Source organism: Rhinatrema bivittatum, chromosome 4 (genome assembly GCF_901001135.1).
Source record: "Rhinatrema bivittatum chromosome 4, aRhiBiv1.1, whole genome shotgun sequence".
Taxonomy (NCBI): domain Eukaryota; kingdom Metazoa; phylum Chordata; class Amphibia; order Gymnophiona; family Rhinatrematidae; genus Rhinatrema; species Rhinatrema bivittatum.
The window spans coordinates 435785373-435808970 of NC_042618.1; the positions used below are offsets into that span (position 1 = coordinate 435785373).

General features: G+C 43.5%; 1 long non-coding RNA gene across 1 annotated transcript in view; it reads left to right on the top strand.

Moving 5' to 3' along the window:
- Positions 1-22654, top strand: part of LOC115089570 — a 32121-nt gene extending 9467 nt beyond the window's left edge. Inside the window, exons 2-4 of the long non-coding RNA XR_003856171.1 lie at positions 19601-19631; positions 20079-20129; positions 21567-22654. This is a non-coding gene — a long non-coding RNA (uncharacterized LOC115089570). The remainder of the gene's footprint in view (positions 1-19600; positions 19632-20078; positions 20130-21566) is intronic.
- Positions 22655-23598: the final 944 nt, after the last annotated feature.

The window sequence follows — 23598 nt, forward strand, 5'->3', positions numbered from 1 at the left end:
AGACATTTGCTGGCGGTTTAACAAGCTTACCTGCTTGTTCCCGGAATGTAAATTTAGGCACGCATGTGCCACATGTGGCGGAGCACACTCTGCCCTCCGGTGTCAGCAGGGACAAAGCACTTTGGGTTCCAAAGGAGCTAAGTCATAGGTCGTTGCAGGTTAAAGCGGATTCCCCAGTATTGTTAGACTCCCTGATCGAAGGCTTGCATGGTTACCCTGATAAAAAGATGGCGTTGCTGTTGCGCAGCGGGTTCTGTTATGGTTTTGTTATCCCTTATGTTGGTCCGGGATCCGGGGGGAGGGCTAGGAATGCTAGGTCCGTCTATAGGATGGCCGAAGTGGCTAGGGCCAAATTGTCTGAGGAACTGGAACTGGGTAGGATAGCGGGGCCTTTTGCGGGTAAACCGTACGAGGCGATGCACCTGTCGCCGCTGGCGGTCATACCAAAAAAGGTCCCGGGAAAATTTAGGCTGATTCTTAATTTGTCTTACCCCGAGGGATCTTCGGTGAATGACTTCATCCCCAGGGAGGCGTGTGCTGTTGCATATGCTTCCTTTGACGAGGCGGTGGCCCTAGTGCGCAGGGCGGGTCCGGGGGCTCTATTGGCGAAAGCGGATATTGAGTCGGCGTTTCGGTTGTTGCCGATCCATCCGAAGTGCTTTCCGCTGTTGGGTTTCTATTTCGAAGGTTACTATTTTGTTGATCGCTGTCTGCCTATGGGGTGTGCGGTTTCGTGTGCCTTGTTTGAGGCTTTCAGTACTTTTATCCACTGGGCCACGATTGTGCACAACGGATGCAGGGATTCATTACATTATTTGGATGATTTTCTTTTTGTGGGGCCCGGGGACGGGTCGTTATGTCAGCGTCAGTTGCAGGGTTTTCTGGATACGGCCCAGCGTTTCGGTGTACCCATTGCTCCGGATAAAACGGAGGGGCCGGCCACTACTTTGACTTTCTTAGGCATCGAATTAGACTCGGTTGCGATGGTCTGCCGTTTGCCTAGGGAAAAAATAGATCAGCTGCTGGACTTGGTTGCCAGGGTAGGCAGAGCAGTGAAAGTTACCCTCAAGCAGCTGCAGGCCCTCATTGGTTCGCTTAATTTCGCGTGCAGGGTTATTCCGATGGGTAGGGCCTTCATCCGGCGGTTGTCTGCCAGGACGGCAGGTGTTCGGGCGGGTCATCACTTCATCAGAATCACCAAGGCAATCCGGGATGAGTTGCTGATTTGGGAACAATTTTTGGTGTCCTTTAATGGGGTTCGCATAATGCAGGAAGGGGAAGTGTCTAATGGGGACCTGGAATTGTATTCTGATGCAGCGGGGTCCACGGGCTTGGGGTTGTATTTTCGGGGCAGTTGGTGTGCTGAGCGGTGGCCGGAGCGATGGGTGGAGGAGGGTTTGGTCAAGAACGTCACTTTCTTGGAGTTGTTCCCGATCATCGTAGCGTTGACCATTTGGGGAGCGGAGTTAGCGAATAAACGGGTGGTTTGGTGGTGCGATAATCTGGGGGTGGTACAAGTGGTGAATAAACTTGCTGCCAAATGTCCTAGGGTGTCCGTGCTATTGAGGGAGCTGGTGCTGTTGTATTTGCAGTTGAACGTGTCGGTTAGGGCCAGACATGTTCCGGGACAGTTGAACCTTATTGCGGATGCTCTCTCTCGTTTTAAGTGGGAGGCCTTTCGTGCGGAGGCGCCCCAAGCGAGGTTGCAGGGAGAACGTGTCCCGGCTCGACTGTGGAACCTTGGCGTGCAGAGCAATGGGACTTGATCAGGCGATCTGTGGCACCGGCTACCTGGAGACATTACATCGCAGGCAGAGGATACGTGGCTCGTTTTCTGTTTCAGTTGGGATGGGGTGGGGGGGGCGGTAAGCGAGGGCGCGGTGGTGCAGTTCATCATGTGGGCGAAGCAGGCGGGTTACTCGGTGGCATCGGTCCGGGGCCAGCTGGCGGGCTTCTTCTTTTTTCAAAAGTTGGAGGGTCAGGGTTATCCGCTTGGCAGCTTTCGGATCCGGAAGCTGTTGGAGGGTTGGAGCAGGGGGGAGGGGAGGGGGCAGGACGCCAGGCGGCCAATTCGTTTCTTCGAATTGGTGGGGCTGGCTGAGGGTTTGGTACAGGTTTGTAGTTCAGATTTCGAATTAGGTTTGTTTCGTTTGGCTTTCGCTTGGGCGTTCTTTGGTGCGTGTAGAATAGGGGAGTTGGTGGCGAAATCTAACCGTGACAAGGGACAGGAGGGGCTCTTGGTAGACGATGTGCTGATATTTGAGTGGGGAGTATCGATCCGTATCAGAAAATCTAAGATGGACCAGAAAGGGAAGGGTGCGTGGATTTCGCTGGTACGGGCGAATAATGGACTTGTTTGTCCGGTTAGGACTGCCTTGGCGTACGTAGCTACGCGGCCGGACACGGGAGGGCATTTCTTAGTGCATGTGGATGGCTCCCCGCTAACCCGCTATCAGTTCGTGACGGTGTTGCGGAGGGTGGTGGTCCACCTGGGGTGGGACGTACGGCGATATACTTCTCATTCTTTTCGGATCGGTGCGGCCACTACGGCGGCCGAGATGGGCTGGTCGGCGGACAGAGTTCGGGCGGTTGGACGATGGAAGTCCGAAGCGTTTCGGGGTTATGTTCGCAAGTAAGGGTAGGGGTACGTCAGGGGCAGATATAAAAAAAAAAAAAAAGAAAGAAACATACGAACAGAATACGACTACTGCATCCTGGTTGCAGCGGCGGATGTTAATGGAGGTGTTTGTGTTTTACAGATTTGGTCGGGGTGGTGCCTGCAAGAGGATGTGCTTGGATTGTGGGCCATTCTTTTATTCATCGCGCTCAGCGACGAGCGCTCAAGCGGCCGTATGGCGAGAATTTGAACTTGGATCGAGGAGACTGCATCGTGCGCTGGTTTGGGAAAGGGGGAATGCGTTGGGGGGAGTTATGCAGCTTCTTACAAGGCAATTTACTGGTCTGGGGAGTTCCCACTGTGGTGGTCATTCATTTGGGGGGCAATGACATCGGGAAGCTTAAGTGCAGGGAGTTACTTATGTTGATGCGCAAGGATCTGGCATTTTTAATGAATCTCCTGCCACACACCAAATTGGGATGGTCGGACGTCATTATTCGGCCTAAACACCAGGCGGAGCCCATCTGGCGAAGGGGAGTAAAAAAGTTGAATAGGCAAGTTGGCAAATGGGTGGAGAGGGAAGGGGGTTTTTGGATCCGTCACCAATGGTCCTGGGAGATTTTGGGGGGTTACTTCCTGGGGGATGGGGTTCACTTGTCCGACGTGGGCATCGACTTGTTTAATAATGCCTTGGAAGAAGGTATACGTCAGCAATTTTGTTAATGGGCCGCAGTGGGGGAACAAGGGCAAATAGTTTGCCTTGTTTGTGGCGGAAACCCGAGCCATAGTTTGTATTGTATTGTTTGAAAAGGTGAAGAACAAGGTGGCGGCGGGGGGGGGGGGGAAATGCTCGTGTAGCTTGGGGCTGCTACACGGGAAGGCCTAAAGAGCAAGGGGGGGTGCCGATGCTCAGGCCGAAAGCTTACTCTCGTCGGAAACGTGGCGGGGTAAGCGACTGGGGGGGGGGGGGGGGCTACATGGCAGCTTAATCATCGGACGCGGTGTTAAGCATAGAACGGCATGCGGCAGAGGAGATGTTGGGGGGGGGGGGGGGTTAATTTTGGATTGATGTTAAAATGGCTCGGGTTAGTTTAATAAACTGCGGCCTGTAATTATTATGCCATACAGTTGTTGTGTCAAATTTGTACATGGAGGGGGAGTGAAGTGGTGTGTATGTTGGAGCGACTGGTCTTGAGTACCTGAGTTAGTGGAGGCGAACCGGGCTTGTCTCGGGACGCCGAATTTAACCAGGGATCGAGCGGTCGCGAAGGCAACAAGCCAGGGGAGGGTGGGGGTACAGGAAGGGGATGCGGAGCGGCGGGAAAGCGGGGGGCCAATGGCAGCGCAGCGATTCAAAATGCTGCGCTGTCATTGGGCAGGGACAGAAAAGAGCTAGAAGGAAGCCAGCGGGATTCGGCAGTTGTAAATCCGGCAGCGGGAGCGAGCGGTGGATTTTGCTTCCCTCCCTCCCTCCCCGAGAGCGGGATTGGGGTTCTTCTTGTGCATCATTGGTGGTTGTCGCAGTAGGCGGAAACCCGAGCCATAGTTTGTATTGTATTGTTTGAAAAGGTGAAGAACAAGGTGGCGGCGGGGGGGGGGGGGGGGGGGAAATGCTCGTGTAGCTTGGGGCTGCTACACGGGAAGGCCTAAAGAGCAAGGGGGGGGCCGATGCTCAGGCCGAAAGCTTACTCTCGTCGGAAACGTGGCGGGGTAAGCGACTGGGGGGGGGGGGGGGGGGCTACATGGCAGCTTAATCATCGGACGCGGTGTTAAGCATAGAACGGCATGCGGCAGAGGAGATGTTGGGGGGGGGGGTAATTTTGGATTGATGTTAAAATGGCTCGGGTTAGTTTAATAAACTGCGGCCTGTAATTATTATGCCATACAGTTGTTGTGTCAAATTTGTACATGGAGGGGGAGTGAAGTGGTGTGTATGTTGGAGCGACTGGTCTTGAGTACCTGAGTTACAGTTTGTGTATGCCTTAAGCCTAAGGCTGCCAATCTAAGCAGGGCTAAGGACCATAGCACCTTTTTCAGATGGATATAAACCATGCCGTGGGTAAAAATCCTCATCTTCCTAACTACATCATCATACTCATTCTTCTTCCTCTAAAACATTCTGGTTTCCTTGGAGTCAGAAGACTGATGTAAGAATTGATACTGAAATGAGAGATTCTGAAAGGAAAACTACTTACAGACAAATAATTGCAGCTTCTGTTCAGTAGCAAGATGTTTGGTTTTACAGTATGGGAAAAAGAAGGGTTCACAAAGAAACACAATTCATTTCATCTAATAGAGGACCCTGGAGTTCCTCGTGGGAATATCACAAGGGCAGAAGAATGGGCCATAAATAAACTATAAATTAAAATATATTCAAATTATGAAAGAACAGGTAATACAGTTTATTCATTTTATAGCACTGTGCAAAGCCCTTCAGAGTTTCTTTCTTTTTTACCACCTTCGCCATGACTCATGTGAGATCAATACTCTAACTAAGTTAATACAAATGAGTAGAAATAAAGGATAACAAACAAGTTGTAGGTGATCCTTTATTATTAGATGAACTTAACACATTTGTAAAACACAACTGTGGATTCTCCTAAATCATTTCCAGACTGGCCAAGGTCATTGTACGGTCATTCAGTACCAGTAGGGATCTTGTCCATCACCCAGCTTGCAGCTGCAGTGCCATTCAAATTATGACTCGCACGTTGTTGAGGAGGGGGTGTCCTCTGACTAAACTGGAAGAAGAGCTTCAGAAACAATCCCTACAGTAAAACTAGAACCCACTAACATGCCCCAGTACTGTAGAATTTGGACCTAAGAGAAGTTTGCCTTACTAAACATTTGCAACAATTCAGACACCTAGAAAAGACCTGGCTTTTGGGGAATAATTTATTTATTTATTTATAGACTTTTCTTTGCCGACATTCGTGAGGCACATCATACCGGCTTACATTGAACTGAAAGGAGGAAAATACAATGAACAGAATAGCATGTCATAGTTAAACGCAAATGGTGTAAGATATAAGCATCGTAAAAACATTCTGAGATTATATATAATAACATAAAAGAACTAAATAGCTATGGAGGAAAAAGGTAGAAAGAAAGAAAGAGAAACTTTGTACAAACTAAGAAAACTTTATCTTTAACAATGAGAAAGTGGTATAGGGGTTATGAAATGCAGCAAAGTTCCAGGGGGGGAGGGTAGGGGCACAGATGGAGAAGGAGAAGAGCAAGGGGGGGGGGGGGGGGGAGGGCAGGTAGTGGAGATTCTTAGAAAGGTCCATTTAGGAGAAGTCTACGTATTGGTTGAGTCGGGGTATGCCTGCTTGAAGAGCCATGTTTTGACTCCTTTTTTGAATTTGTTAAGTGATGGTTCTATTCGGAGGGAAGGGGGGAGGGAGTTCCAGAGGTAGGTGCTAGCTATGGAGAAAGACCTTTCTCTGGTGAGGGACAGATGCGCAGCCTTCAGGGAAGGAATGTGTAGGGTACCTGCATGAGCACTTCTTGTGGGCCGGTTGGAAGTGCGGAAGCGAGGCATTTCTTCCAGCCAGGTGTGATTGAGTTGGTATAATGAGCAGTGAAGAATGGTGAGTGTTTTGTATTGTGAACGGAAGGAGATAGGCAGTCAGTGCAGGTCTTTTAAAATTGGAGTGATGTGTTGTGTTTTGTGGGTGTTTGTTATGATTCTGGCCATGGAAGTTTGGAGGATCTGGAGTGGCTTGATAATGGTAGCAGGGAGGCCGAGTAGGAGGGCGTTACAATAGTCCAGTTTTGACAGGATAGTAGTCTGGATTACAGTTCGGAAATCGTTGGTGTGGAGCAGAGGTTTGAGTTTCCTGAGGATATTTAATTTGTAGAAGCCTCCCTTTATGATGGATTTGATGTAAGGTTTAAAGTTTAAAATTTATGGACATCTTATTATTTCTGTTTATTTAGACTCCTGGGGCTAATTTTGTTTTATTGGTATTTATTCATATACTTATTTATTCATTTCAGGTAATATGATTAGTTAGCCAATCCTGAGATTATAATGTTTTTTTCTTTGCTTTTAGTTATTTGATATTTATGTTATTATAATGTGTTATTGCTGTTTTATATTTATTGCTGGTTATTTGTTATACTTTATATTATGTTTATGCTTAATACTCTGTTGTACTACTCCTTGAATGCCTGGACTCTTATCTCCTCATATGGGGCCTATGCAACAAATTTTAACAAAGATGTGAAGGCCTGAGGTTTCATACCAGTGTGGAAACAGACAGGATCTAAGATATTGGAAGGATTCTCAGGATCACTGCAGCCTTTGATGTGGTTGCACTAGCTAGAGAGCGCTACTGGCATTTACATGTCTATGAACACCAGTTTTTGTGGTGGCAACTCTCACCCTCTGCTGGTCACAAAAGCAGGTAGCCTCCCATGCAAGGGAGCTCCCCTAAAAGCAAGTTACAAGCCAGTGGATTCCCTGTCCTTTCTCCAATGTGAAAAGAGAATTTTCACAGGGCACAGCAAGATGGGAACACAGAGAAGAGAGGAAGAGAATGACAGAGAAAAAGAGGTAAAATAATCACTGGCCCCTTCGATATTACTAACACTGCATAAAAAAAAATCTTTTACATCAATTTAATAACTGACCAGCTGGAAGGAATGACACCAGGAGACCCAGACCGAAACAGGCAATGCTAGACTGCAACTGGCGCAATGCATTTAGTTATTCCCATGAACGTGTTAAGACTGTGTTACGGGACCCATCCGTGTTTCGGGATGTGTCTCCTGGTGTTATTCCCTTCCAGCTGAAAAGAGTTATTATAGTTATATAAAAGACTCACAAGAATTGAATTATACGGTGCCACTCTCAGAGAATACTGCACAAATGAGCTTATAGCATGTGGTTTACACATTTACAAAGAACCAAAGCTTTTCACAGAAGACAAGGCATTTGTTTAACACTAGAACTGTATATTGAACAGGTGTTCTCTGGATCTGATGATCCTTATTATAGAAAAAACTAAAGAGCTTGGATCTAGCATTAAACAGGATGTGGATATCAGATTATAGGAGATGCTACTTTTGAAATTAATATTTTTTTTTGACTAATGATTTTGCCTTATCACTAAAGTATACAAGCAATTGTCTTGAGCTTTGGCATCTGAAATCTTTTCCTCCTTTTTAACAAAAGTTTAAAAAAGTAAATATTCAGTGTCAGTAATATTGAAGGGGGCTATTGATTATTTTGTCTGTGAAGTGCATCACCCTTGCCTCTTTGTTTTGTTTTAGAGAAAAGGAGGCGACATAGGAGATGCACATGTGCATTTCAAAAATAAATCTGCCTTTCTTTACAAAAAAGCAAATGAATTTCCAAACAAAAGGTTACCAGAGGACAAAATGTCTTTGCTGTCATTGACATTGCTATTGCAGATCTGCTTTCATTTAAAATAAAATAGGAAATTTCAACAATATTTTGTTTTGTTTTATAAATAAAAGAAACATGAAACAAATTGTTTTTTTTCCTTTTGTTTTCATGTAGCCCTGGCCGCCACCTCAAGGACTAAACCTCCTTTATAAACTTTACAAACCACCTCCCGCTGGCTTCCCCTGTATCTCTCCTCCCACCCCCAGAACTCCCAAACTTACCCCGTCATCCGTGGGGTCCAAAGGGGCCGGAGTGATCCCCAGTCCTGCCCCATCGGAGACGTACTTCAAAATGGTGCTGGCTTTGCGTCAGCCGGTGCCATTTTGAAGGTAACTGCAGGTGGGGCAGGAGTGCCCCCTTGGACCCCCATAGGTGATGAGGTAATATGTCAGGAAGCTTGGGGTGCCGGGGGGGGGGTGGAGTTGGGGGAAACAGGGGAAGCTGAAGATGGGGTTTGCATAGTTAAAAAGAGGGCTTAGTTGGTGAGGGTGACTGATTGACATTTTTAGTACATGATATTGTAAAATAGCAGACACACTAAACAAAATGTTGTTGTCTTATAAACTAAAACGAAAACACCCACAAACAAAATGAAAACCAAGTGAAACCCACCTTGCACACCCCTAATTGTTATTGTGGCTAAATACCACTGTAGGCATTCAGAAGTTTGCAGCTCAACTGCAGTTTGAGCCTCAGAAGCTTTTTTTCAGCTGACCACTTGTTTTGGTTTGAGTGCAGAGCTCGTTTTTGTGAGCTTTGAGGCAGTAGCAGACTGTGTGGTGGATCCATTCAGGTACCTACACTACAGGGTGGTCATAAAAGGGGAAATGGTCAGATGCCACTGCCCTTCTGAGTAACAGATGCCAGATTCCTCTCTGTGTCTCCCCTTTGCATGCTTCCTTCTGCCCCAACCATATCCTTTCACACTGCTCTTTGACAATCCTGACACAGAAAATAGATGGTTATAAACATACATCCATGCCATTTTACAGCTCTCCTACAGCTCTCTATTCCCATCTGATCTCCTTTTTTGAAGTGTAATAGCTCTCCCACTTTTTTCTCTCTTCAATGACAAGCAACACCCTTGTGATAGGCTTACTTTTATACCACTTGGAAGCTAGCAGCAGTCAAGAGGAAAGAGAATAGTTTACTGTGATCATACTATTTAGCTTCCCCTTGATAAGTAACATGCTCACATTATTTACTAATATATTTTTGGATTTCCACACATTAGAATAGCATGACCATGCTACCAGGGACATTTTTTTTACTCATGCTAAATAATTGACAATACTCGATAAGTGGATTTTTACAAGCAAATTAAAGTTTTTTGTAAGCCCATGCTAACATTGATTTTGCATGAGTTTTACTGCATAAGTCTCAAAGTTTTCTATAATTATTGCCAGGAGGAAACCATTATCCTTTTCTGTTTCATGGACATCATCTATGTTTAACATTTTTTTTTCATTATAAAATAATAATTATAAAGAAAATAGGAAATGGGTTTGCATAATTTCAGTCTCAGCTGTGGACTTCATATTATTGAGGTCCATATTCAAAAGCCATTTAGATGGATAACATTTAAGTTATACGACTAATTGGCTTACCTGGCTATATTTAGCCCTTATCCAGCTAAATTCTAGCCGGGTAACTAATTTTTTAGCCAGATAAGAAGGGGGCATTCCATGGGTAGGCAAGAGGCATTTCATGGAGGAGAAGAGTTAGCCACACAAGTTAAGTGGCTAAATCCAATATTCAGAGCTAGCCGCTTAACTTATGTGACTAACTCTGGTCAGGTCATAGGGCTGTGTCCTAAAGTTAGCTGATTGGACATAACCAACTAACTTTAAGAGTTAGTTGGTTATGTCCAATCATAACAACTAACCAACATATATTCAGCGGCATGAGCTGGGTATATTCAGCTCATGCCGCTGAATATACCCAGCTGAATATACTCTGCTAGTTAGCTAGATATGTTTATCCAGCTAATTAGCTGAGCCGCACAGCGGCTGAAAATGGACGCCATTATGTCTGACACTCAAAATTTAGTCAAGAAATCATTACTTCCTTGAAACTTGGCAGAAGTATGTTTTGTTATGAGCTGTTTAGTTTATTATGAGTCACAATATCCTCATATATTTCATAAATCAGTACTGACAGGACAGGCATTAAAAAGAAAAGATAATTAAAAAAAAAAAGGCTTCCCTTTTAGGGTAAACAGAAACTTGGAACTAAACAATAATCTCTTTTACACTCAGGCAAGATTGGAACCTCATTTTTACCAAGGTGTGCTTACATTTAGAAACAAAGTAATAAAACCACATTTACAGAAAAGCTATGAAAACATCAGTTTATGCTGATTAGAGAAAGTGCTCTAGCACAGTGGTTCCCAACCTGGTCCTCGGGGCCACTCAGCAGGTTGGAGTTTCAGGATAACCACAATGACTTTACACAAGATTTATCTGCATACATCAGAGATCCATCAATGTATTAATATCATCTGCCACTTTTAGGCAGGTCGTGAGTGTGTGAGTCTTAAAAACAACCGCATGAGTGACCTGAATGAGACATTTAGAGGAATCTGTAAAATATCTTCTGACAAATCATGGAAATGAACATTACATATTTCTTTTACATTTCTTCCCACGTGATCTTGATATGCACTCCAGTTTCAAATGTTTGAGAGTAGCATGGAATATGTTAGCAGATAGGGAACACAAGACCTATCTAATCTCTTCCCAATTTACTTCCTTGTTCAGTGCCACAGACCCCAATTGTTCTCTGGATTTCTCTTCATTTCTTCACAACCAGAGATCCTCTGTACTTATTTATTTCTATTTTTTTTTTAATTAAAACATGTTCATACCACTTTCCTAGGGTTTCTTAAATTCTGTTACTGTTTGTGCCTCCTTTAGTTCCATTGGAAGGCAGTTCAATGCATCCACTATTATTTCTGTGACAAAATGTCTTCTGATGTTAATCTTGAGTCTGCTTCCTTGGAGCCTCATACCAAGGCTTTTTGTTCTGAGAACCTGTCCTGGGGGAGTCCCCACCAGTCAGATTTTCAGGAAACCCATAATGAATATGTTAGGGATTAGAATGTGGACCTCTGTTCCGAGGTAGAGTCAGCGCTACCGAAAAGGAGACAATCCCCTTAGGTCTCTACCGTTGAAGGGCGAGGCCGACTACTGTAGCTGTTGAACGAGGACTTCACCCTGGAAGCTCGAGATCCCCCCAGGAGAAGCCCGTAGGGACCCGGCTGCTGGGACTTAGGAGACTCCCTTGAAGACTGAAGAAAAGTCTGGATGCAGGTGCCTCCTGCGGGTCGTGGGTTCTAGACGGCTGGCGCCTCCAGCAGGTCGTGGTAGTCTAGGGGACGGAGTCACAGAATAGTCCAAAGCCGGTCCGAGGATTTGGTACACAAGAGGGATCGAAGTCCAGTCCAAGATCACAACAGGAGAAGGGTCCGAAGCCGTACCAGAGTCAAGCCAGGAAAACACGAATGCCGGTCCAGAGGTCAGAATCCAAGAGTCAATCCACGGAGCAGGGAAGCAGAGCGGGACGAAGAAACAGGAACACAAGCTCAGAACCAACTCCAGCCAGGAACCTTGATACCAAGGCAAGGTCTGAGAGTCAGACCTTGCCTTAAATACAGGAAGTTCAGGAAGCAGTCTCAGAGGGAGCCATGACAATTTCCTGTCATGGCTCCTTTAAGAACTCTCATCAGCCGCGCGCGCGGCTCTAGTAGAGGCAAAAGGGGGAGGAGTCAGCCCGGCCGAGAGGATACATGCGGCCGGGTCTGGCAGCAGCAGCGGCCGCAGGAAGGAACTTAAAGAGGGCTGCCTGTCACCACAGGAGCCCTCAATGAGCCCGACGCCTCAGGTAATTATTTTAATCTTGGCCGCCGGCCCAACCCTGACTGCTTCCCGCCGCGGCCGGTGGCCATGACACTCGGCCCCGGTCATGGCTTGCCGCGGCCGGCAGTGCTAACAGAATACGCATGAGATACATTTGCATGCATTACTTCCATTGCATGCAAATTTATCTCTAGCATATTCATTGCAGGTATTCTGAAAACCCGACTGGCTGGACAGGTTTGGGAATCACTGCTCTAGTCTAGAGAATTCTTTCTTCTGAAGTATGTTTGCTTCTTCTGCATTATTTATATACTTGAGGTATTTGAATGTCTCTATCATAGCCAGGGCTGGATTTAAGATTTTGGCACCCACAACAGGCAGAGCACCAAGGTGGTGCCCCTTGCAAGCCATGCCAGCACATGGCCTAAAGCAAGAAGAAGCAGGCGGCTCTTTGAACCTAAATCTGGACCTGATCATATCCCCTCTGTCTCTGCTCTCATATTTAGATCCTTAAGTCAAAGGAGAAAATAGACAAGATAGGATTAAGAATGACATATGGAAAAGAACAGGGAGGGTAATTTTCAAAGCCATTTCTGCGAGTTTTTACCCATGGAAATGAGCTTTTAGAACGTTTTCCACCCTCTATGTGCATACAAGTACACAGGTAGGACCTCTGTGCATGTACTTTTTACCCACAGTAGGGGGACGTATTCCTGGGGTCAAGGTTGGTGAGAGGTTTGCACTTATACCCATACGTCTGAATTTTCAAAAGCATGTATGTAATTTTTCTACAACAAACTACCTGCCTGAATTAGCAGGTGCAAATGTCCATGGATAGTTTTTCTGAGATAATTTTCAAAGTGAAAGAACATGTGTGACTGTGTACTTTCACTTCTGATAAATCAGTGTACTGTCTACCGGCAAAATGTACCACAGACCCCAGGGCTGACAGTTTTTCAAATATTTATTCTGTGAATGAGAAAACTCAAACCTGAATAATGGAAACAACATTTAGAAAGACTGGAACATGGAAAATTCCCAAAACAAGCCCTTCGATATCAACCTACAGGAAAGAGAGACTCAGTAAGTATAGGAGTAGCCTAATGGTTAGAGCAGCGGGCAATGAACCAGCGAAACAGCGTTCACATCCCACTGCTACTTCTTGTGACCTTGGGCAAGTACTTTACCTTCCATTGACTCATCAAGCCCCAGCAGTGCTCCATCATGCGTTAAACTGCAATATAGCACCCCAAATACTCGGCCTGAGTCTAGACATATGGCTGGGGCAAGATCAGGTCAGAGAAAATTGGGAAAATAGTACCAAGCAGACCAGGTGTAAGGGTCCACTCAGCACCAACACTGGATCCTTCTTCAGGTGGGGAGTGGGGAACCTGTTTTTCAGTTTAACCTTTTGGGGAGGGGGTTGGGTATGGGAAGTGGGGTCCAGGGCCTGGTCTAAATTTGTATTTGATGGAGTGGGGTGAGGAGGGGGGTGGATGGGCATGTCAGGGGCCTGGACCCTAATTTAGACTTGGGGGGGTGAGAATGGGAAGGGGGCTGAAACCCTACTTTACTTTTCTTTAGTTCTCAGAGGTGGGTAGGGTAAGGGGGCCCAGGAACTTAATTTTTATGATTTTAGCTCTGGGGAGGTGGGGGCTGGGATTGGGAAAGCCTTTTTATTTGATAGGGTGGGGGGGCCAAGAGCAGGACAACCTTTTTTTTTTTCAGTTCAATCTTTATTGCACTTTTATTTGATGGACTGGGGGAGGCTGGAGATGTTGCCGAACAGGCTCATTTTTTTAAATTTTTACACTTTGGGAAGTCAGGGCCACCTCAAGTGGAGGCCACAGGTTGAGACTGGGATCAGCCCTGACCTTTTCAACTTCCCCTCTTTGCTGTGGGGTTTTTTCCCCCCTGGCTCTTTAAATGTGAGGCGGGAGCCTCGGGACCCAGATTAGGATCTCAGCCCTCCTGCCTCACACCACTTTCCTAAGAGGTGTTGTTATTTTGTTGCTGCTGGCAACCTTCTCAGTAGGCTGCGATAAAATATTTGCAAAGCATTTCCTACACATAACTTTCTTTGCATGCATTTGCATTATTCATGCATGCAAATCATATGCAAAGACGATAACTGTAAGAGGGGAGGGAACTTGGGTGGGGACATAAAAAAATATTGCGTATATCACACGATATCGCAGTGATAAAAATCTATGGCACAAAATACGCAGTTTAACACGTGTTAAGAGCATTACAGTGGCTTGATGAATCTCACAGTAAGATTGTTAGTCTCTCTGAGGATAAGGAAATATGCACAGTACCTGAATGTAATCCGCTTGAAGTGCTGAACAGCAGAATATAAAAATAAATTTAGAAAACCAAACAGGGAGACTTAAGGAAAGATGAACGGACAGTGATCTAGAATGAAACTAAAACAGGCCCTGTTGTCTAACTCTTAATAGATGAGGAAGAGGAGGACTTTGCCTCATCTCACAGGGTTGTTGTACATACAGACCCTGCACCATTTTGGTAGCCTAACTAGCAGGGTGCATTCAGCAGTGCACTCGAACCGCTGAATATACCCGCTAACTTAAAGTAAGCTGGATATGTTTATTCGGCTAACTTTAGGACAGGTCAGCAGTATGATCAGACTTAGCCGCATAAGTTGACCGGCTAACTCCGACTATCAGTTAACTTATGCGGCTAACTTCTCTCCTATCTGAAACACTTCCCATCCACCCCTGGAATGCGCCTAACTTATCCAGCTAAATTCTAGCCAGAAATCTCATTATCTTTAAATATGCCGGTGTAGCCATTTAGACAGAGAATTTTTCAGTTATCCATTTAAATGGCTTTTGAATATCGACCTCACAGTTTTCCTATTAACGCCTCTGCAATACACTGTATATTACTCATGAAAATATTGAACAGAGCCAGCACTAGGGCAGATCCCAGTACTCCACTAATAAAGGGAATGCTATAACCAGCAATGAATGTTATGTTTTGTTCTGGGTTCACACATGAATCTGTAATCATGACCTCTCTTGCAAAGATGTCATTTCTTCAGTTAAACAATACAGACACATGGGATTTTCACTCCTAAGTCCAACATGAGTGGTCAGCTTTGTATCTTAAACTGTACTGCCGGGGCAAATGAGTTGTTGAAGAGAAATGAAAACCCTTTTACAAAGTTATATACTGCAGGCAGAGAGAAAGCGCATGGGATATTTGCCTTTAGTAGAACAATCCAAGATGACGCTGCTATGCTTTGTTGATGCATCTAAACTTGAAATAGAAAAAATATATTTTAAATGATAAGGCAAAGGAGGAGACAGGAGACTGCCTTTTCTCACAGATACAACCCACAATTCACCCAGCATGATAAATGGCGTAACTATTTCGATTTTTATATTCCACTTTTCGGCACTTCACAGTGTAGATCAAAGTGGATTACATTCAGGTGCTGTAGGCATTTTCTATCCCCACAGCACTTACAATCTAATTTTGTACCTGAGGCAATGGAGGTAAAAGTGACTTGCCCAAGGTCACAATGAGCGACAGGAGGATTTGAACCCTGGTTTCCCTGGGTCTAACCTCTAGGCTAGGCTTCTACCCTTGCATTTTGGAGAACTTATTTTTATTCACACCAGAGACAAAAACAAGTCTTTTGTCTCTCTAGATAAAGTAGAATATTACAAAGCACAGAAGTAATTCTAGACCTATACTGTAGTTTTGTGCTGATCCATGAAGAAACGTGGATGATATTGGCATCTGTACCAGTCCTACTGTCATCTTCTCCCTCTCTTCGCGTGCCACGTGGATCCTCTTTTGTGTTTGTCCCATGCATGCATGAATTCTGCCACGATTTTAACCCCTACCACTTCAGCTGGAAGGCTGGTCCAAGTGTCTACCACTCTCTCAGAGACATGCCATGTTTATCTCTCTGCTGTTCTAATATACTATTTTAAACCTGGGTGGTTAAAATTGCACTGCCAAGGTCCTACAGTGCCCAAAGTTCCATTGTTACATTCTCAATATATGGACTTAAGTTCCAGTTGGGATCCTTAGCAGTATTTATTTTTATTTATTTAACACTTTTTTATACCGACCTTCATAGCAAAACCTTATCGGATCGGTTTACATCGAACAGGGTAAAAAACTGGAGTGACAACTAGAATAAGATAAGCAAATGAAGTGGAAGAGGCAAAGTTACATTCAAACAAGGGGTATGAACTTGGAAGCTTAATCAGCTGGAAAGAGAGGTTAAAAGCCGGCAGTAATTATAAATATAATACAATAGAGAAAAACAGGTTAAATCATCATGTGCTTAGAAGTACCAGAGTCCATCGTTCAGGCAGAGGATAGGTCCATCGTTCGGGCAGAGAATAAGGACAAACTAGTGTGTATCTGGGGGATCTGAGAAGGCTTGGCGGAACAGCCACGTCTTGAGTTTTTTCCTAAATGTTAAGAGGCAGGGTTCCAATCTGAGGTCTGAGGTATGTTTCCTGATGAATATGTTTGAATATGAGTATGTTTCCTGATGAAGCTCCTCTTCAGGGCCTGAGATGTGAATATTTATGTATGGATTTATACTTGTGCTAAATCAACCCATTTTGAGTCTGTATGGATTTATATAAAGTACATTAAATTTCAGCAAAATACTGTGGTTGCCACATGCATATTTATTTACATTTAATTATACACCTGATTGTTCTAGAAATAAGGGACTAATTCAATACCTCTCTGACTATTTTTCGAGAGCTTTCCTCCCTTCATCTAGTCTGCTCAATTTACTTCCTGGGGCAATGCCAAAGACCTCAAGAGGCCAATATTCAAAAAAGCCTCTAACTTATCCAGCTAAAGTTGGCTGGATAAATTAATCTGGATATCCAGCGGGATAAATGTCCCATTGAATATCCCCAAATAAAGTAATCTGGGAAAGCCTGCCTGAACAACTTTGCTAATTAACTGGCCAGATGTGAATATCGCCGGGTAGGCTGGATAACTTAATCGAGTGATGTTAAAGAATATCACCAATTAATCTGTTTACAAAACAAACAAACCAAAAAAAGACAACTCATGTGAGGGCCTCTTGGCCCAAGGTGGTGATTCCAACGCCCACCACAAAGATCCCCGATCCCCTCACCTAAAAGAAGTTGTGGGCCTGTAAACCCGATTAATCCTTCCGACCACCCCAAAATTAAGAAATTAAATAAAGTCACTTTATTAACCTTCCCTCCCCCCCACAACTATAACCCTGTCAATTCCCTGATCCAGCTCCCCCCACCCCCACCCCAACCTTTAAATCAGGCTGGGAGCTTGAATCTAGCATCTGCCTCCCAGTGGGTCCCACATTGCTCTGATGGCTATGCTGGTTGCATAAGTGATCAGTATAGCGGACAGGGTTTGATCACTACTCTGGTTACGTAAGCAACCAGCGTGGCCATCAGAGCAACATGAGAGGTGCCGGGAGCCGGACGTTAGATCTGAGCTCCCGGCCAGATGTAAATGGTAGAGGAAGAGCGGCCGGGGACCTGGGTTAGGGAATGGCATCATTAAATTGAAGTTGTTAAGTTTTTTTGGGTTTTTTGTGTGTGTGTGGGGAGGGGGGGGGGCCAGAAGGATTATCAGGCCTTCAGGCCCACAACTTCTTTTGGGGAGAGTTCAGGAATCTTTATGGTGGGGGTTGGAATTGCTGTATTGGGTCATGAGGCCCTCATGTGAATTTTTCTTTTTTTTTAAGTAACAGCTTATCTTGATGTACTCCTTGAAAATTGCCGATTAAGTTGAAGTTATCCGAGACTACATTCCCAGATAACTTAAACCTCCTGCCACTGATGTCTACTATTATTTATTTAAAAAGTTTTTATTTACCGCAAATTGGTCAAAGTCTGACCGTCTAGGCGGTTTACAATAAGACATACATAAATAAAACCAACACTATTCATTCATACTAGTACAACGTGATATAAAGTTAACAAATATCTTCAAGCATTGGTGAATAATTCATTTAGCTAGTTCTAAATATCCGAGTTAGCCGAATAAGTTATCTTTTTTTTTAAATCTGTATTCCACCCTGGAATGCCTTCAAAATGCTCCGAAATTATCTGTCTAAATTTTAGCTGGATAATTAATTAATCCTAAACCTGACTCTTTGGAGCCTATTACCCATACCTTTGAGATTTTCTCACCCTGAGATTAGTGAAGATTTGCAAGGGGTGGAAGGAGAGGAGAAGAAAAAAAAAAGGGAGAATTGGCAGTGTGGACATTCTCTTTCACCCTTTGCTTGAACCCACCCTCCCTGATCACCATCTCTCCCCCACTTGATCCTCAGTCCTCTCCATTTCTCCCCCTTTAATCCCATGAATGATGAATGACCCCAGCTCCTTCTTCTCTCTTCTCACTTTTGCCTCCCTTCGAGGCCCTTAATCCAGCCCACCTTCCTCTTGGTCACTATATCTGGTGATACCTCCTCTCTCTTCCCTCTCCCCCCCCCCCACCAAAGCCCTTTATCCAGACCTCCTCTTCCAAAAAACATATCATTCATTAATCATTAGGTTTCTACTTCCTTTTCCCAGACTCAGTGAATCCCTTGTCCTCTTCTTTCTTCCATCTGCCCCCACAGATTGATCCAGATATGTTCAAAAAATACTGCAATCTGCAGTCCCTGGGCCTCCTCTCCTCTTTAGTCTGTCCCTGCAACTCCATTGGGACACACAGCACTGAGTCTTTGTAACGTGCCACGAGCATGACACTCCCCAGCTATAGCAAGTGCCCAAAATGAAGCAAGGGACTCTGTCATCTCAGTACAACACATGAGCTCCCCACCAGTCTCGATGCCAAGGAGTATGAGAAGAGTGATGTAAATGTTCTCCCATGTACTTAAAATAACTCAGACACAATAGGGGAGAAAAGCTGAACCATGTTTCCCTGCAATCTCACCCCTCTGCAGGGTAAATCTATATCAAAGTATTTCCCACAGGAAGAAAGGAGGGGCTGGGATGCATAAACAAAAAATGTTCTCTCCTTGTAGTTTGGAAGAGGATGGTATCTGTGTATCTGTCTTAAGAACCAGAAACTAAAATAAATACAACATAATTTTATTTCACACTAATGCTGGAAGAATGAATTTATTTATTTATTTATTTATTTAGAGATTTTTATATACCGCGGCACATTAATAACATCACCTCAGTTTACAATAAACAGTAATTAGCAACAAGCTTTACAGATAATATTAAATAATGTGAACATATCATATATCATCACACATCATATATAAATTAATCACAAGTTAAGAACAAAGAACAAATAAATAAATTAAACACCAATAACTTAAATACAAGTTAAGAAAAAATAGATTAAAAAAAAAAGTTAAGAACAAAGAACAATTAAACTCAGGATAATAATATTCTAATGTTAATGGCAATTTTAGGTGATAAATGGGTGGAAAGAGACCGATAAAGCAAAGAGTTAGCAACAGTATAACATCAATGGGCGGTGTTAAATATGGCGAATAAATATGGATCGGAGAAAAACAGGATCAGAGAAAAAAATATGGATCAGAGAAATATGGATCAGAGAAAAACAAATGAAATTGGTTAACAGAAAGAAGGAAAAACTCAAATAAAAGGTTAAGTAAATTACTTTGTTTTAGTTTCTCACTTGGTACCACTTTACAGCAACACTAGTAATACTGTTTTCTCTTTACAGGTAACAATTTAGACTCTGTCCTACATAACAGGTAAGTAATCTAATTTCAAATCACTCTAAACCTCCAAAGTAATTTTACAAATGTATAAACCTTATTCCTTCTGCAAATTAGTGACTTATTAAAATTGTTCTTTTCCCTGCCTGACTAGGGTAAATTAAATTACAAGAGAGAGAGAGAGCCCCTGGTCCCTTCCTTTTTTGAAGTTAGAAATGGCAGGGTAGAACAACAAATGTTCCTTTGGAAGTCAAAAGAACAGTTGTTATCACTCAATGTGGGGCAGTGTAAAGGCTGCGTTTACCGCCCCCCCCCCTCCCACTTATTACTTTCTCTTTGAAGCCCTCAGGGAGCTCCTTTGGATGAATCCAGTGCTGTATATTGTAAATTACACTGACGCCAAATGGACATTACTTGATATTAGAATTTATTATAATTAACTTTTCATGATATACTCTTTATATTTGAACTGACAAATTGTAGGCTTTTGCATCAGAGCTTGGGAGAGTGATACCTACATGGAGCCAAAGAGGGGTAAGGAATTGAATACTAATGAGCCTATTTAAGTATAAAAGGTAACAATGCTTTTGTTTAGAGGCAGGGAAAGGGAGAGATGAAGGAATGCAGCCACAAAGTGAGGTTTTAATTGCAGCTTCCAGCAGGCTGCTTTGCTTATATAAAAAGGAAAAGCAGTTTCAGGTAGCTGGAAGTTTTCTTGTAGTCATTATCTGAAGAAAATTACTTATACAATAGTTCAGAGGCAGATAGTTTGTTATTTTGTAGTGATGAAAAGGAAGGTGACTCTTTTTTAAAGATACTTCCTGATTTTTTGTTTTATTTCAAGCTAGATGAGCAATGCATACTATTAATATTAGGCTGAGAAGGAAGTTTCAGACTATTTGTGCAATTTTCTTTAGAACTGAGTGGGAATATTTCTTTTTGTAATATTTTGGACATTCATCTCCATGAAACACTGAATCCCAAGCCTCTGTAACTGCTTCACTCATCTGGATTGCAGAGAAGTTTGCTAAAGGATTCAACCATCATGTGAAATTGTTAATTATGTTAATATGCTGGCCAGAATTTAGGTGGGAGTTTTGAATATTTTCTGGCACTGAACTGAGATACATGGTGGGGTAGTGGTTTTCTGTTATAACTTACAAAAAGCTTAAATTTTCCAATGCTAATGATTTTTTCTTTTACTACAATGCCAGGTGCTTCTGTTTTTTATAGAGTCCAAATGTGTTATGTGCATGCAATGATTTTATTTGCATTACTTGTGTGTTTATTTGATATTTTTACTTTCTGCTCCAGCCTCTCTTCCCCATCCTTAGAAGAACCTTTAGGTATGTGGGTGTGCTATATGTGGTGTTATCTGGCCCCTCCATATGTGGGGGTTTACACATCTGTATTCCAAGAACCACATTATATGTGTCATGGACTAGAGGCGGACACACAGCAGCTGACATCACGACCAAGGCACCAGAACAGAATCTGGGGGCAGGCCAAGGTCAGGACAGGCAATGTTCACACACAGTCAAGAGGCAAGCAAGAAGTTAGGAGAAGCAGCATACAAAGCAGAGTCAAGGGTCAGGCAGGGTTACAGGTGACAGCAGTAACAAGAACAGGATGTTCAGGCATTGGCTCAGAGAACTGAGTTTCTTTTATAGAAAGCAATGATATCAGGGTGTGCCCACAGAAAATCCTGTGCGCTGGGCCTATAAAACTGCTGAGTAGGTGAGGCCTCCTTAGCCAGAACTTAAGAATGCATCAGAAGATGAGGATACCAGGAACCATGCGAGACTCAGGACCTTAAAGTACAGAATACTGACTGCTGTGCAGTACCCCGTGGTCAGAAGCATATGGTGCACAGTATCGGATAAGCATTATCACAAAATCTTAAAAAAACTAAGTAGAATTTACTGTCCATGATTATTTTTCCTGAATCTGTCTTTTCCTTATGTCTTTCAGATAAAATTACAGGATCCTGTGAAGTCTCAAACCAGTGGCTGTAGGATCAGCAGGCTGGGACTCTCTACCAGGGAGAGCCACAGTTGCTGTAGAGATCTAGGAGAACAGTGCTATTTCTACCTTCACTTATTGAGGGCTTATATACACCCAGTGAAGCCCTCATTGATCAAAAGGGAGAACCTCTTCTGTCCTGTTTAAATCCTGAGCAAACAAGATTTAAGCTTATTTGCATTCTGTCTGATCCCTGTTCCTGTGCTCAGCCTTGCTTGCTTGGACCCTTGTCTTATGTCCCTTGAACTTCTGTATCTGAACTGTGAGTACTACCTTGAATCTTGTTTATATTGTTGTGAATATAAACCTTGTTTGCCTTGTAAGGAAGTGATCCTGTGTTTTCTTTTCTTCCTGCATAATATAAACCAGGATCTTGTATGTTTGCTATGTTCTTCCTTTATTAAAGGCCTGTTGTGAACCTTGAATTGTTGTCTGAGCCTGAGTTTACCATTTAAGGTAAGTGGTATTGCCACTTACCTTAAATGGTAAACTCAGGATCAGACATTCTGACTCACCTACATTCTGGTCAGTCCTTGACAGTTCCTCAGTACAGGTGTGTTAGCATCTTAATGTACCAAATACACTTAGCATATACACCAGAGCTCTTTAGACAATCTTCTCCCAGAATCTAGAGCAAGAATGTTCCCTCATCTGTCAGGATATCTTAGAGAAACTATATTCTAACTCAGAAAACATATACAGTTCTGTTATATCTATTTTCAAATTTCCCAGCAAATGTGAATTAACCTTCAGAAGCATACTTTCCTGAATTAATTTAACATACTGTCTCTCTTAGCCATTTAGGATTAGATTCCTGCCAGCACTAGGAATGTAGCTCAGTTTTAGAGCAAAGTTCTCTCTCAATAGATTTAAAAATTGACCGAGAACTTTCTGTCTCCCTATCACATATGATGTTAGAGTATTTATTCATGTTCACAGTCACATACTCGCAAAACTATAATGTCTTTTATCATTTAATTCTCCACAAATGTCCTCACTTTTCTCTTCCATTTAAAGGAATGCAATGTGAATAAACTTTCACTATACTTTCTATCTCACACACAGTGAATTCACTTTTGGTGGCTTTTAAGGAATCAAGACTAGTACAAAGGAAATCCTCCTCTCCTAACAATATAGAGTCTATGGAGAATGTAGTCACACTGTGCCCTCAAGAATTTTCTTCAGCAGTTCCTCTAAAAACAGAGAAAAGATAGCTCTCTCTTTTCCTTCCCTCCAGACTGTCAGATCTGAGTTGCTCTTTTCCCAGCCTGCTAACAACTTCTTTTTCTAGCATGTGGGTTCTGAATCAGCCTCAGCTGCTTGTTTGTCCCCTGGTGCTCCTTTTACTGTCCCCTTCTCCTCTCACAATATTCCAGAGGGGAACCACTGTGCTGTCTCAGCTTGCTCTCAGGACCCTTTTCTGTCACACCAGCTTCCTCTCTGGTAACCTAGAGTCTGTCTACATGAATTATGGCCCTATGAATACAAGTCTGAGTTCCTGAGCATGGGAGGAGATCCTTGGGGAATTTGAGTAGGCTAGAGTTGGAGTCTAGAGGGACAAGACCCATTTTGGGTAAATTCTAAAGCCTGCTGGTTCTGTCAGGCCAGCAAGGTCTTTCTCTTACAATGGATGTGGATGGGTCAAAGGGTTACTCTTAGGCACTAGAAGGAAGAATGAACAGTCCTGATTTCCAGAGTAGTTCCCCGCCCCCCTCCAAGAGATATTTTGAATTGATGGACTCGGGGGCTACACATGAGTCAGCTGGAGATGTTGGTGTTTTTTTATTTTTGTATTTTTTTTTTAGAACTGTTGCTAAAAGGGGTCAACATTGTTTTACCGAAGGCTGTCTGTTTGCTCTGCAGTAGGATCCTTTGACATTCTATTGTTTTGTGATTGCTGCTGTTATTTTACTGCTAGAACCCCCGGAATACCAAATAAAGTTACAAGTTGAAATTATGCTGTAGTGTTTGTGAATCCCAG